The sequence below is a fragment of the Electrona antarctica genome, assembly GCF_951216825.1.
Source record: "Electrona antarctica genome assembly, chromosome: 15".
NCBI lineage: Eukaryota > Metazoa > Chordata > Actinopteri > Myctophiformes > Myctophidae > Electrona > Electrona antarctica.
This window is the reverse complement of record NC_136796.1, coordinates 47,663,356-47,677,577: the sequence shown is the minus strand read 5'-3', so window position 1 is coordinate 47,677,577 and position 14,222 is coordinate 47,663,356. Positions and strand designations below refer to the sequence as shown.

The window sequence follows — 14,222 nt, the reverse complement described above, 5'->3', positions numbered from 1 at the left end:
ATTTACATTCGGACACTGACATCATGTGATTGTCTACACGATTGTCACATATTTCAACAGGTCACCGATTCCACCGTAACACCACCATGCTGGCGTGAGCCAGTGTGAGTCAGGGAGTGGCCGAGATTTTGGGCATTGGAATTTGGCTAAGAATGTTAACGAATCATCACTCCTCTCTGCCATGTTGCTGTGTGGCATGATTGGTATGAGTCACCTGTAAGGTAGATCAGTGGTTCTCAACATGTGGGCTGGGACCCCCAGGGGGTCCACACATGATTTTGGAGGGGTCCCCAGATGACAGTAAAGTGGCAAGTTAAGGACTTTTAAGACCTTTAGAATACAAAAACAATTATTGTAGTAATAAAAAGCAAAGAAAGAGCATTACTGCATCAAAACCTAATCAAGAAACTATACTATAAAAACAGGCACAGTCACGTGCACACACTGTGCACGGTGTTTACTCTCCTACTGTTCCTACACCACCATGCTTTACTCTCCTACTGTTCCTACACCACCATGCTTTACTCTCCTACTGTTCCTACACCACCATGCTTTACTCTCCTACTGTTCCTACACCACGCCTACTGCTAATATACATGATGTTCCTCTGGTTTCCTGTCAATCAAAATCATGCCTAACATTAACCTCAGTAAAACAAATACAAGAACCGCTGGGAGCGAGATTTTAGAAATGTTAGCCCCTCTAACATTCTCTGCACGTGTGTGTGTGTGTGTGTGTGTGTGTGTGTGTGTGTGTGTGTGTGTGTGTGTGTGTGTGCACGCGCATAATGTATACAGCAAACATTGACTGTTTTTTTCCCCCCTTTTTTAAAGATTTGTTTTTGGCTTTTGTGCATTTGTTGATAGTTACAGTGAAGACAGACAGGAAAGAGGGAGAGAGAGAAGGGGAGATACATGCAGCAAAGCAAAGGTCGTCTGAACGGGACTCGAACAAGTGACAAGCTGACGCGACAATAAGAGCCTATTATGTGGCATTATGTGGCATGCGCTTGGACTAGGCCAGCATTGACTGTTTCCTGGTGTATTGTGACTGTAATCTTGACAGGTTTCCTGAAGACCAAAGATGAGTCAGTGTGAGGAGAGAGAGGAGGAGGGAGCTGACAAACATCACATCCACAGAGCAGAGCCTCCATCTGTGTCTATGAAGAGTCATGAACCTCCTGACTTCAGTAATGAACCTGGACCTCCAGATACACAGTATGTCAATCCTCCTATACAACTCAAGGTTCAATGTTGTACTTTATTCTTCCATCTTGTGTACACTACAGGTACATAAGAGTAAAACTTGGCTTCCTTCAGACAATGCAGCAGCATTATATTCACACATTATATTCACACTATAGTACTATAACACAACAATGTGATCTCATGCTAAGTTACATTAATGACAAAAACAAGACATAACATCTAATAATGTTGTATAAAATAAAAAGGGATTTAAGATCAATCTATATGGCTCTGCCTCCTACTGACTGCCTAGTCCTCATCTGGTGTACTTGTGCCCCCTCTTGGCCAGGCCCTGTAACTACAGTATTTTACATGCCTAGTAAAACCACAACATAACCATTTATATAATGTTTTTTTGCTATTTTATTCAGTTTTCTTTGTGCTGCAATGTTGTGAGGAAACTAAAAGATGTTACCCTTTTTAAATAAAATGGAATGTAACAATAATACATTTAAAAAAAAATTGACAATGTCATTCACACAAACAATGTTATGATTCCAGAAGTCTGTACCACAGAGCAGAGCCTCCAACACCCAGCCTTCTGTCTATGAAGAGTGACACGTCTAAAGGACTTCCTCCTGACTTCAGTAATGAACCTGGACCTCCACACACACAGTATGTGAATCCTCCTGTACAATATTCAAAACGGTTCAAAAACGCTCATATGGTGACGTTACGTGAGTGGAGCGTGAACGGACAGGCATTTACGTGGATTCCCACATTACGTGGGAATTCATGGCCATCTCCGTGAACTTGACGGTGACGTTGTTTGGTCGGAAACTCCGCAAAAAGCTGCGCCAGCTCTCATGGTCGTGTACGGCTGGCGTAGATTTATTAAGAAGGCTTTAGTCTTCATGCTGAATCAATTAAAAGTCCCCAAACCTCAGATAAGATATGTAGGCATGTGTCCCCAACATTGGTCAGCACATAAAAAAATGATAGCCTATATAAAAGCCAAGTATCACTTGTATGCCTAAATGCATGCATTGAGGCAAGTTAGCCTAGAGTCCCATACAGAAACAGCACGACACCTTTTTATTTATTTATTAGGATATTTCTAGCATGCGCGATTGCGCTGCTCACTCTGCAGCATTCTACTCGCAGTGCAACGCGTTGTGAGCTTGTAGATCGGCTCTCGCGGACTCGCGCTGCATGTTAAAAACAAACTCACAGTTATAATAAGAACATACACTTATCTGCATTCTGCACTGTACGAATCCAACGTTGTTTAGTGTAGTAATGCCTATTTAAATTGTTTTGTTACGTAGCTCCTTTGAGTCAGTCTGACTGTCGGTTTGTGTGTGTGTATGTGTGGGGGGGGGGGGGTGGAGGGCAGCAGCATGCTACCGCTGAACAGTCCAATCTGGGTGAAATTCACATTAGAAAATTAATATAACGGCGCGCAACGGCGGGAGTGCTTGAGGGCTTAAGCACCCACTGACACAATAGTAAGCCAAATAGCACCCACTGACTGAAGGCTGAAGCTCCCCTCCCCCTGGTCATTTTGCACACACCTTTACGGTGTTCACAGAACAGGTATTGAAATGCTAATACGGTGGCTTTGTTCCAGTGATCGCACGGTTCATTCACACTCCTGCAGCAACACTAGCCCTGGTCCAGTGCTTACAGCGAGACTCGCTGTAAGCACTGGACCAGGGCTACAGCAACACTACACTGAAGCCCAACACACACCGTCTGTGAAGCGGGTGCGCAGCGACGCGGCACAGTATTGCCGCGCGTCATAGCCGCACAGCAACACCCACAGGACGCGGAGCGCTACCGCGTCCTGTGGGACGCGGTACCCGGATGGAGGCCGTGCGGCAAAGCCTGGAAAATAGAACAGCGGCGTATCGGAGCTTCAGGCGAGGCGTGAACGCCAGCGCGCGTCTGACGCCGCCGGTGTGGGATAGGTTCATTGAAAATAACGGAGGCGGCTGTTTTGACGCGCGGCGTTCACAGACGGTGTGTGTTGGGCTTTACACGGTTAGCGGAGAGGCTGCTGTCTGTGTACCGCCGGCCCGTCTGTAAAGAGCCATGAGCCGGGAGGGAGCGGAGGGGCAGCAACACCGCCGGGTAATCTCCACGCTGACTTGAGACTTGACTAACAGAGCCATCTCAGCCAAAATATCCCAAAACAGTGTCTGGGGAACAGAACTGTTCCTTTTCCTCAGACTACTTTTACTTTAATTAAAAGGTAAGATGCAGTGGCTGTAATTGGGTCAAGGATCTTGCTTTCGTGAGCAATGGTGTACGAGATTGGTAATAAATTGGTCAAATCATGACATTGTTAGACCATCTGGGGGAAATAAATAAATAATTTTGCGTCGTCGTCCCACGTAATTCTAGCCTACCTAAGGTGAAATCCACCCGCCGCTTATGGCTGAAACAATTTAATTATTTTTTGTTGATCATTGATCATGCTGAAATGTTGAAACAAGATGCTGAAACAATTTAATATGTTCGTTGTGAACTGAAAGCGCACCACTGTGTTTATTAGCAAACTGTAAATAAAGTACCAAAAAAAACAGTTTTCCCCCGCTGCGGGGGGCAGGTGGGCACCCACTGTCGTTATAGGAACTGATATGAGCCCGGCCCGGACAGAAGTTCACAGAACAGATGCATTCTATGGTTCACAGACATGCCGGTCTGACAGACAGACAGCAGTCACGAGGGCCAATTAGCCCTATAACAAATAGAAGTCCACATTATTGCATCAGCGCGTGCAATTCGGCCAGTCATAGTTTTAAGCCAGCTCACCTTAATTTATTATAATATGGGCAACTGTAGCTGTGTAGGCTGTAGGCTACTACATTGATCTCATGAGATCAATCAAGTTTGGTGCCAAATGTCCCGCGAATCATTTTAATATGACGACATCATGAAATGAACCTGCACTTAGGCTGACAAGAGGATCTGACGAAGAGGATATAGGCTACCCGCCGTATATGGTTGAAAATGTATAGCTATATGCCTACGTGTCCATGATCAGAACAAATCCATTCTCCACATGGCATTCAGACAGATGACAGTGAGATGATATTAATCTATTCCCCGCATGAATCAATGCAGCTCTGATAAAAATCGGATATCTATTTTACCTCTGCAGGCGAGTGTGCAATTGTTCTTTTTTTTATAACCCTGCAGTGCATTCATTTATCATTGCCGAGTTGTAGGCTAATATAGCATTTGGTCGTGTGGTGAACAGTACAAATTAACTTCTTTCTCATTATGTGAAAGTAACTAACATCAGTTAACTTATTAACGTTCTGACATTTAACAAGGAGTGAAGCAATGCGTGCCAAGTTGGCAAGTTTAGTTTATAATTATATACATATAACTTGCGCTGTTTGCTTGAAGATCTGTCCATGCAGAGACCCGCCTGTCAAAATTAACTGCTCTACAAGCTCATCGCGGCTGTTGTATATAGCTTGGGAATCCTCTGTGCAGGCTATGATGACGTATTTCGATATTTCCTGTTGCCTTAAATGGTGTTGAATGGGCGTGGATGTTCCATCTATACCAGGTGACACCAGGCGAATCGCTTGGGAAAAATGCGGAAATAGCCATAAAATATGAATTACATGAATGACAAATACAGAATATGATGACGGGTAGAACATATGGACCCTGCAATTTGTGAAAAAGCACTCTTTCTTTCATCGATGACATATCTATGACATATGACCATTGATATTTTCTGAAGTGGGGAGTGCACCTACAGTAATGCACATGCATTTGCACACTTGTGCAATGCATGCATGCATGCATGCCATATAATGCACATGCAATATGAAAACATTGAGACAGTGCACATTTCCAAATATGAAAACATTACATTGACCTGCTATACACACATTCTGAATAGCATTAAAATGTGAGTTACATGAATGACATACAGAATATGATAACAAGAGTAGTCTATGACTGGAAGAAAATGGGTGCAATGTGTGGAAAAGCACACTTTTCTTTCTTTTGAAATGTGTGATAAAGAAAATGATCAAGAAATATCTTTGGGCAGAACTTTACTCTTTTGTCAACAGAAGTGCTCTCTAGACTCTTGCTGGAGCCTCATTCATTCAATGCCACTTTGACTATACTTGCACCTCTTGGTTCTCTAACATCTCAATGTCACTAAAACTAAACTTCAGACCTCACAAAACAACACATATTGAATAAATTGACTTCTTCGTTTCTATGATTCCAGAAGTCTGTACCACAGAGCAGAGTCTCCAACACCCAGCCTATACAAAGTATAACGGACAGTAGCGATCCAGATAAATATCAACCATGTTTGAATATTATCGTGGCGGCCTCAAATGTCTTTGAACAAATCAGGAGGCTTAAGATTAAATCTTAAATCAATTGATTAAATCAACGGCTCACACTAGAGGATAATCATGGCCGTTTGCTCTGGATCTGGGCTGGGAAACGGAATATCTGAGACAATTATGGTTTTATGGTAGATGTTTCTGAAGATGTATTCTATTGATAGTTTGATTTCAGATAGATCGATAGATAGATCAATCTATGCTTGCACATCTTGGTTCTCCAACATCTCAATGTCACTAAAAACTAAACTTCAGACCTCACAACAACAACACATATTGAATTATATTCTTCTTCGTTTCTATGATTCCAGAAGTCTGTACCACAGAGCAGAGTCTCCAACACCCAGCCTTCTGTCTATGAAGAGTGACTGGTCTAAACAACATCCTCCTGACTTCAGTAATGAACCTGGACCTCCACACAGACAGTATGTCAATCCTCCTGTACAATATACACACTATAACACTGTACAATATACACACTATAACACTATACAATATACACACGATAACACTATACACACTATGGCCCTCATTTATCAATTGAGTGTAAATTCTGCCCCAAATTCGAGTGTAGGTTTCGTAGTACACCCACGTCGAGTCGGCATTTATAAAGTGATCGCAAACAGCTGATCCTTCCTAATTTCCTTCCTAGCAGTAATAAATGTGACGGCTGAAATCAATCTGGCACGCCCTATGAAATCAAGCCTCGCCCTCGTTTTTGCGACATGAACAACTGCAATACGACCTGGAAACCATGGTTACAGGAAAATAAAAGGTTCCCTCGCTGCCCCCTCTCTCATACACACACACAGACGCACGCACACGCAACTACGGCAACTTGCAACTTTTTGTATCTTAAATAAATAAACCTGCATGAATTAAATAAAGCTGTATAAAGGCCTACCCTGTCTGTTTCTCCTCTCGCTTCGCTTCCCTTGCTGCACGCCCCCCCCCCCCCCGCAAGCACGCACATATCGCAATTTGCAAGCAACTGTCACTGTGTGTTGTTAGTTGTATATTAAATTATTAAAGTATTTTTAATTTAATATACAACAAGATATATTAGTGAACGAAAACCTGAACCTGTGAACCATGAATTAAATAACAAATAGGCGCGCACACACGCTGCTGTTTTGCAAGGTGCATCTCCTGTCCTGTCTGTCTGTCTCTCTCTATCACTGTGGTCCGTCCGTGACACCGTGACCAACTGACCATGCACCGCACGTTCGACAGTCTATTTAGATTGCCTCGCAGTCGCTGCAGTGGCTGGGCACTGGTGGTGGTGGGCTGGCTGGCTGGGTAGGCCTAGCCTACTTATCTCCGATGCGGTTCCCACTTGCGCTGGCACGGTACATTTGGCATTCGAGCGACGCGTCAGGTTTATTCAACGAGGAGGAGATTGCACATACCGTAACTCCAGAAAGACATCGGCCTGCTGTAGATTAGGCTACAGTAGGCTGTGGGACTCTCCGCAGCTGCACTAGCCTATAGTAGCCTACTCTCCAACGTCCCGTCATCAAGGTCAAGGTCAAGGTCAAGTTTATTCATATGTCCCAAACTGGGCACTTCGTTTTACAGCAGATAATAAAAGCTCTCAAAGACATTACAAACAGTACAACATACATAACAACAGACATATGTATACATTATCACAAGATACAATGCTACATTAAATATAAAGTGCAACCAGGGCTAAAGTGCACCAAGTGTAACTACATCTACCTCCTCCTGCTTCCCTTGTTGATGGCTCGGATGGAGGTAGGTATGAATGAAAATTTGTACCCGTTTGTTTTTGTAACAGGGGTCTTTAACCATTGGCCGGATGGCAGGAATTCATATTCCCGGTATAGGGGGTGAGAGCTGTCTGCTCTAATACATGATGCTTTCCTTAGCACCTGCTCATCATACAAATAAGTCAGGCAGCTGAATTTTGCCCCCACAATTTTGCTGGCCCCCTTAACAACCCCGTTAAGGGCATTTTTCTGTCTGACACCAAGGTTACCATACCAGCAAATGGCAGCAAAGGTGAGGACAGACTCAATGAAAGATCTATAAAATAAAACCATCAGTGATTTATCGACCTGAAATTTGGCCAACTTTCTTAGGCAGAAAAGGCGCTGCTGGCCTTTCTTACACACCATTTCAGTGTTGCAGTCGAATTTGAGACGATTGTCTATTATTGTCCCGAGATATTTGTAATTAGTTACAAACTCTACTAACTCGCCGTCAATAACACTGCTCTGAGGAGCAGGTGGACATCGACGAAAATCAATAAACATGTCTTTGGTCTTTGTGACGTTGAGTTGTAAAAATGCCTCTTCACACCAAGAAACAAAATCAGCCACAACTGGGCCATGGCTGACCTCACCATCACCCAACAGACTAACAATGACAGAATCATCAGCAAATTTAATAATGTGTCTGTCGGCATATTGACTTCTGCAATCATTTGTGTACAGGATGTATAAGAGTGGGGATAGTACACAACCTTGGGGTGAACCGGTGGATGATGTTAATTCACCGCTTCCCATTCACCCTTACCCTCTGGGTTCTATTTGTGAGGAAATCCAGAACCCAACCAACGATACCAGGGTCTAAGCCAAAGTTGTTAGCTAGTTTTCCGACTAGTATGTGTGGCTGAATGGTGTTGAAGGCTGATGAGAGGTCAACAAAAAGCAGCCTAGCATGTTTCTTGCTAACTTCCAGGTGTTTGAAAAGAAGGTTCAGTAAGGTGATGGTAGCATCGGACACCCCTCTCCTAGCCCTGTATGCAAATTGCATAGGGTCCAGGTAACACTCTGTTTTTGACAAGAGCTCTTCTTTAACGAGTCTCTCAAATGACTTCATAACCACAGATGTTAAAGCCACAGGTCTGAAGTCATTTAGAGCCTAAAAACTAAACTTCAGACCTCACAACAACAACCAGGGGCGGCGCTGGGGGGGGGGGGGGGGGGGGGGGTGGCTTGCGGGGGCTATAGACCTCCAAAAATCCCATAGCACCCCTGTAGCACCCCCAAGAAATTCTTCATTTTTCCCCCACTGTCAGTGAATAAAATTATTTTCTCTGAAATGATTTGGTGGTCATATAATATTATTTTCAATGGCCTATCGGCTATCTGTTAACATCGATTAGTAAAAAATATATACTCGTATATGCGCAGTGCTCCGTTCGGGTAACGTTACGTACATAACGTACATTACGTACATAACGTACGTTATTTACGTAACGTTACGCGAGCGGCGTGCATCACCTGACATGCTTTGAACCAACCAGGTGTAGTTGTACTAGTTGGTGGAACTTGGCGGGCCGTTTTGTTTTTGCTCAGCAGCACATTCACAGAACAAGACAGACATACAGTGAGACAGATCATAACGAGATACAAAATGGATAAGTTTGTGGTCAGGCAGCCTCGAGTCGTGCAGCACGATAGCAATGCGAATCCTGTTCTTGATATGGAGGCGGAGGACGAGAATTCAGTCTGAACATGACGGAGAGGGAGAGCCCGATACACCGGGAGAGGATGTTATTATTCAGGACGACAAAAGCGCTATAGATAGACCCGATTATCAATGCCTTTGTTCTTCTGTGAAGTTGGTGAGTGACTGTTTTATTTTATTACCATATACGCCGTTTGAGTGGGCACTGGGAGGGAAGACTGGGCACTGCCACTGCACTCCCTATAGCTATAAGTGTGTCATGATGGCCAGGAAGGCACTGTGGCATTATTCCAATAGTCAGCTTTATTTGTGTGCAGGGCTGCAGGCCGCTGCTCTAGTAGGGTGGATTTATTTCTGTGTGTGTGTGTGTGTGTGTGTGTGTGTGTGTGTGTGTGTGTGTGTGTGTGTGTGTGTGTGTGTGTGTGTGTGTGTGTGTGTGTGTGTGTGTGTGTGTGTGTGTGTGTGTGTGTGTGTGTGTGTGTGTGTGTGTGTGTGTGTGTGTGTGTGTGTGTGTGTGTGTGTGTGTGTGTGATTTTGTGTTGGTTACATGGTTTACTTGCTCAAGATTGTTGGATAGGCATGGGCTAATATCCCCCAATACTGCCACGATCTGGCGGAGTCAGGGAAGGTTAATGGACTGCAGCCTTAGAGCAATAGGTGTATGATGAACTTAATGTATTGCAATTTGCTTTTGAAAACAGTAGCCTGCACATTAATAACTGCATTATTGCAAGTTGCTTGTTTGCTGGTGTGAAATTGCTCCCCAAAGGCTGTTTTTTGGGGAGGAAACGTGCAAAAAAAACCACCCAGTAGCGTGTTTTTGGGGGCTAAACCCGAAAAAAAATCGTCCCGCTATGCGGGACATAGCACCTCCATTATTAGTCAAGCTCCCTTATAGCTCCCCCAGTAAAATTGGTCTGGAGCCGCCACTGACAACAACACATATTGAATACATCCTTCTTCGTTTCTATGATTCCAGAAGTCTGTACCACAGAGCAGAGTCTCCAACACCCAGCCTTCTGTCTATGAAGAGTGACTGGTCCAAACAACATCCTCCTGACTTCAGTAATGAACCTGGACCTCCACACAGACAGTATGTCAATCCTCCTGTACAATATACACACCATAACACTATACAATATACACACTATAACACTATACAATATACACACGATAACACTATACACACTATAACACTATACAATATACACACTATAACACTATACAATATACACACACACTATGGTCCTCATTCACAGCGGCGTTTACGCTAATATCGTGAGCGGAGCGTGAGCGGACAGGCATTTACGTGGATTCCCACATTTCGTGGGAATTCATGGCCATCTCCGTGAACTTGACGTTGACGTTGGTTGGTCGGAAACTCCAGTGTGGTGTAAAGGGCATACGGCCTGCGTATATTTATTTAGAAGGCTTTAGTCTTCATGCTGAATCAATAAATAGTTCCCAAACCAGATAAAATATGTAGGCATTGGTCAGCACATAAAAAATTATAGCCTATTCACCTTTTTCTTACAGCCCATAGTGCATTGCGTTTGTGTGTGCATAAGTTCCTCTTGTTCCTCTCTGTGTTGCCAGTTTTGCAAGAGAAACAAGTGGCCAGGTCTATGAAAACAAGCACAAATTAAAATAGCTGATCTACAAGCTCACAGCACATTGTGAGGTTGTACATCCGTTATTTAAAACCTCATTGAGAATAAATCTAATAAAACATCTAAAAAAAAGGCACAAAATATGTTCAGATGGATGTCTGTGGATAATTACATAGCTATTAATCTGGGGTTCCTTGATGTGAAGAAATGTGGAAGCAAGCCCATATAAGCAACTGCTATACACTTTAGAATCAAGCCCAAATAAACATCAACCAGCAACTACCAATAATTTATTTGCAAGTGACTTTACAGAAAAAACAAGTCAAAGGTTGCTTATAATAAGCAGACATGGCAAAACGGCCTGAAGGAAGCAAAGCACACACACAAGGAGCCCCAGTACCTTGGTGGGGAAAAACATGGATATAAAAGCCAAGTATCACTTGTATGCCTATATGCATGCATTCTAGAGGCATTGGTCAATTAAGTTAGCCTAGAGTCCCATACAGAAACTGCCCCCGCAAGCCCGAGCCTTTTTATTTATTTATTAGGATATATGCGGCTCACGATCTCAGCAGCCTTCTAGCCTACTCGCAGTGCAACGCGTTGTGAGCTTTTGGATCGGCTGCATGTTAAAAAACAAACTCACAGTTAGGCTATAATAAGAACATGCACTTATATCTGCATTGTACAAATCTCACGTTGTTTAGTGTATTGTAATGCCTGCAGTAGGCCTATTTAAATTGTTTTGTTACGGAGCTCCTTTGAGTCAATTATATGACTGTCGGTGTGTGTGTGTGTGTGTGTGTGTGTGTGGGGGGGGACGGGACGCGGACAGCAGAAGCTGAAGCTGAACCAAGTCCAATCTGGGTGAAATTCACATTGGCTTTTGGCTCTAATGCATTCTATGGTTCACACAGTCACACTTCACAGACAGACAGCAGACGGAGTCACTAGGGCTAATTAGAGACTCAGCCAATTAAAGTTTCACTTAGGCCTAATAGAGCACCGAAGTCCTGACCGAATCACTGCCCTCTACTATCAGTAGAGGGCGCCAGTCCCCAGGTTCGTGTATTTCTTTATAAGCATTGTAATCTCCATAGGGGGATTTTAGATCGCCTCATATAAGAACTGTGTTTGAAAAATAAACCGATCACCCCGGCCTTTTCACTCATATGGATATGAAGCATCGACTGAAGGTGGAAATGTACAAATATACCCAAAGAGTAACAAAATAAGCGTTAGAAACGAGCCAAACAACCCAGAGACTACATTTCCGGGTAGGCTGCATCTGCCCGCAGCCCGTCGCACAACAGAAACTGAACGTTAATTACGTTTATTTAAATTTTTTATTTTATTGATATATAATGTATCGTGGTTAGTACGAGTCGAGTCACCACCAGCTGAGCTTACGTCAACGAGGAATCTCAGGAACGCAATATGTTGACAGCTGGGCGTGACGTATATGCTCAGCGACATTGCATTCATATGTAGTTTCAAGGCTTTTGCGGTCACATTAATTCCATTTTCTCCAGAAACTGGCTGTATCAAATATGAATGGACATCATTAACGACGCACAGCCACTCCCCTGACGGAAACGCCGGGGTGGTCGGTTTATTTTTCAAACACAGTTCTTATATGAAGCGACATAAAATCGCCCTATGGAGATTTCAATACAAATAAAAAAATACACGAACCTGTGTGTTGGTGCCCTCTACTGAAAGTGACGTCAGACTTCGGTGCTCTATTCCTTTGCTGCAAGCACCAATATCTGCCTCCCTTTGCGTCGTGGTATTAATTTATAATAATGTATATTGATCACATGCGGACGCCCCAGAGGCACACAGAATATAATAACTCTTACCTTGATCAGGCTTGATGTTGGATCGGATGAAATATAGTCCAAAAACGGATTAATCCCACAAGAAAAATAAATAAAGAAAAAAAGAGCTAAAACCGCATGGTCCGGTGGATTAAATATGTCCTGTGTCCATATATTTGCTTTCCAAATCCACCTGTGCGTACATTTTCGTTGTGAATGAGGATCTATAACACTATACAATATACACACCCTGGTCCTCATTCACAACGAAAATGTACGCACAGGTGTAAAGGAGATGCGTAATGATATCGTATTTATCCGTCATCTCAAGCTACGATTAGGTCCTGTGTTATTCAGGGAAGCTGGTGTAATCACTTCATTTGTGCAGATCGCCGGGTGTACCCTTTCCGCATTTTTCCCAAGCGATTCGCCTGGTGTCGCCTGGTTTAATGGAACATCCACGTCCATTCCACACCATATAAGGCAACAGGAAATATCGAAATACGTCATCATTACAGCCTGCAAATGCACTGGTCCAGTGAACGCGGTGCTCCGCAATGCATGAGCTTGTAGAACAGTTAATTTTGACAGCAATGTCAACGGACTGAACGTTATAAAGTATAGGCTACTCTCATAACCAACTCATTAATTTATTGATTTAAGTTCAAGCTCAAGGTTATAGCCTATAGGCCTACTTGGCAAATACCTATACAGAGCCATTTCTATTGAACAATTGCACACTCGCCTGCAGAGGTAAAATAGATATCCGTAGAAGGTGCTGTGTTAGTGTTTACCTGGGAAACTTGCAACACTGATAGTCGACCGGTAGATCTTTCTGCTGAGTGTTGCCAAGTCTGCATATTTCCAGCCTGCATATTTCCAGCCTAACGTGGATTCATTCACAGTTGCTTGCCTGGTTTGGTTTTTGGAGGCTGCTTAGCTTATTTCTGTCACGACAGTTGGCAACACTGGCAACCATACTGCCGAGTACTTCTGATTGCTGATTGGCTTAGCGTTTTCTCTCAGTCAGTTCATTCTGAGTCAAACCCCCGCGATCATGGCCAATGGATGGGAATGTGCAGTCAAAATGCACAAAGCGAACTTTATTATCTCAATACTTAGGCACAAACCAACTATTTACGAGGAACAATATTGATGTAACTCAGAGATTCGCTGAGTCAGCTATATTTTATATACAGAGATTTAGAAGAAATAAGCAAAATCGCTATGCAACATTTCCTCCTCCTCCTCCCTCTGTGCGCTCCGGGTCCAGACACTTTTTCTTGTGTAGAATACAGCTGAGCTGACCTATAAACCCACACAGTGTTGCAACAGTGACGTGAGGTGGACTTGTACATCGGCTGGGGCGCGGGGCGGGGCAACAGCGCTTGCTATCCATTGCATGTTTGAAGGCACACAGGCCACGCAGAGAACAGACAGATGTCACAGATCCTTCATGTTAGAAAAATGACGTTTATTGACAATTATTTAAGTTTGCAAAACTTAACTTTCAAGTGAAGTTTATGGATAGGAGTCCTGCCTGACTGCGCTTAACCAACGCTTCACCAGGCACACACAGTAAAAAACACACACACACACACACACACACACACACACACACTGAGCGAGGTAGCAATGTCATGATGTTCTTACCTACCGTAAATGTGTGTGCAGTGCATCTGTGCATGCACTCAAACTTTATTATTGATCATGCGCGACGTGATGAAAGCATTTGTAGGTCAGACAGGCAATACTATAGGCCAACATGTAAGTAAACCA

The 14,222-nt window shown here is 43.5% G+C and overlaps 1 protein-coding gene and 1 long non-coding RNA gene across 2 annotated transcripts in view; both read left to right on the top strand.

Annotated features, from left to right (window-relative positions):
• The window catches only part of LOC306938922, a 7,859-nt gene extending 6,005 nt beyond the window's left edge, over positions 1-1,854 (top strand). Inside the window, exons 2-3 of the long non-coding RNA XR_013791801.1 lie at positions 1,066-1,217; positions 1,749-1,854. This is a non-coding gene — a long non-coding RNA (uncharacterized lncRNA). The remainder of the gene's footprint in view (positions 1-1,065; positions 1,218-1,748) is intronic.
• LOC306938122 (protein NLRC3-like) overlaps positions 1-14,222 on the top strand; it is a 359,664-nt gene that overhangs the window by 82,313 nt on the left and 263,129 nt on the right. The window lies entirely within an intron of this gene.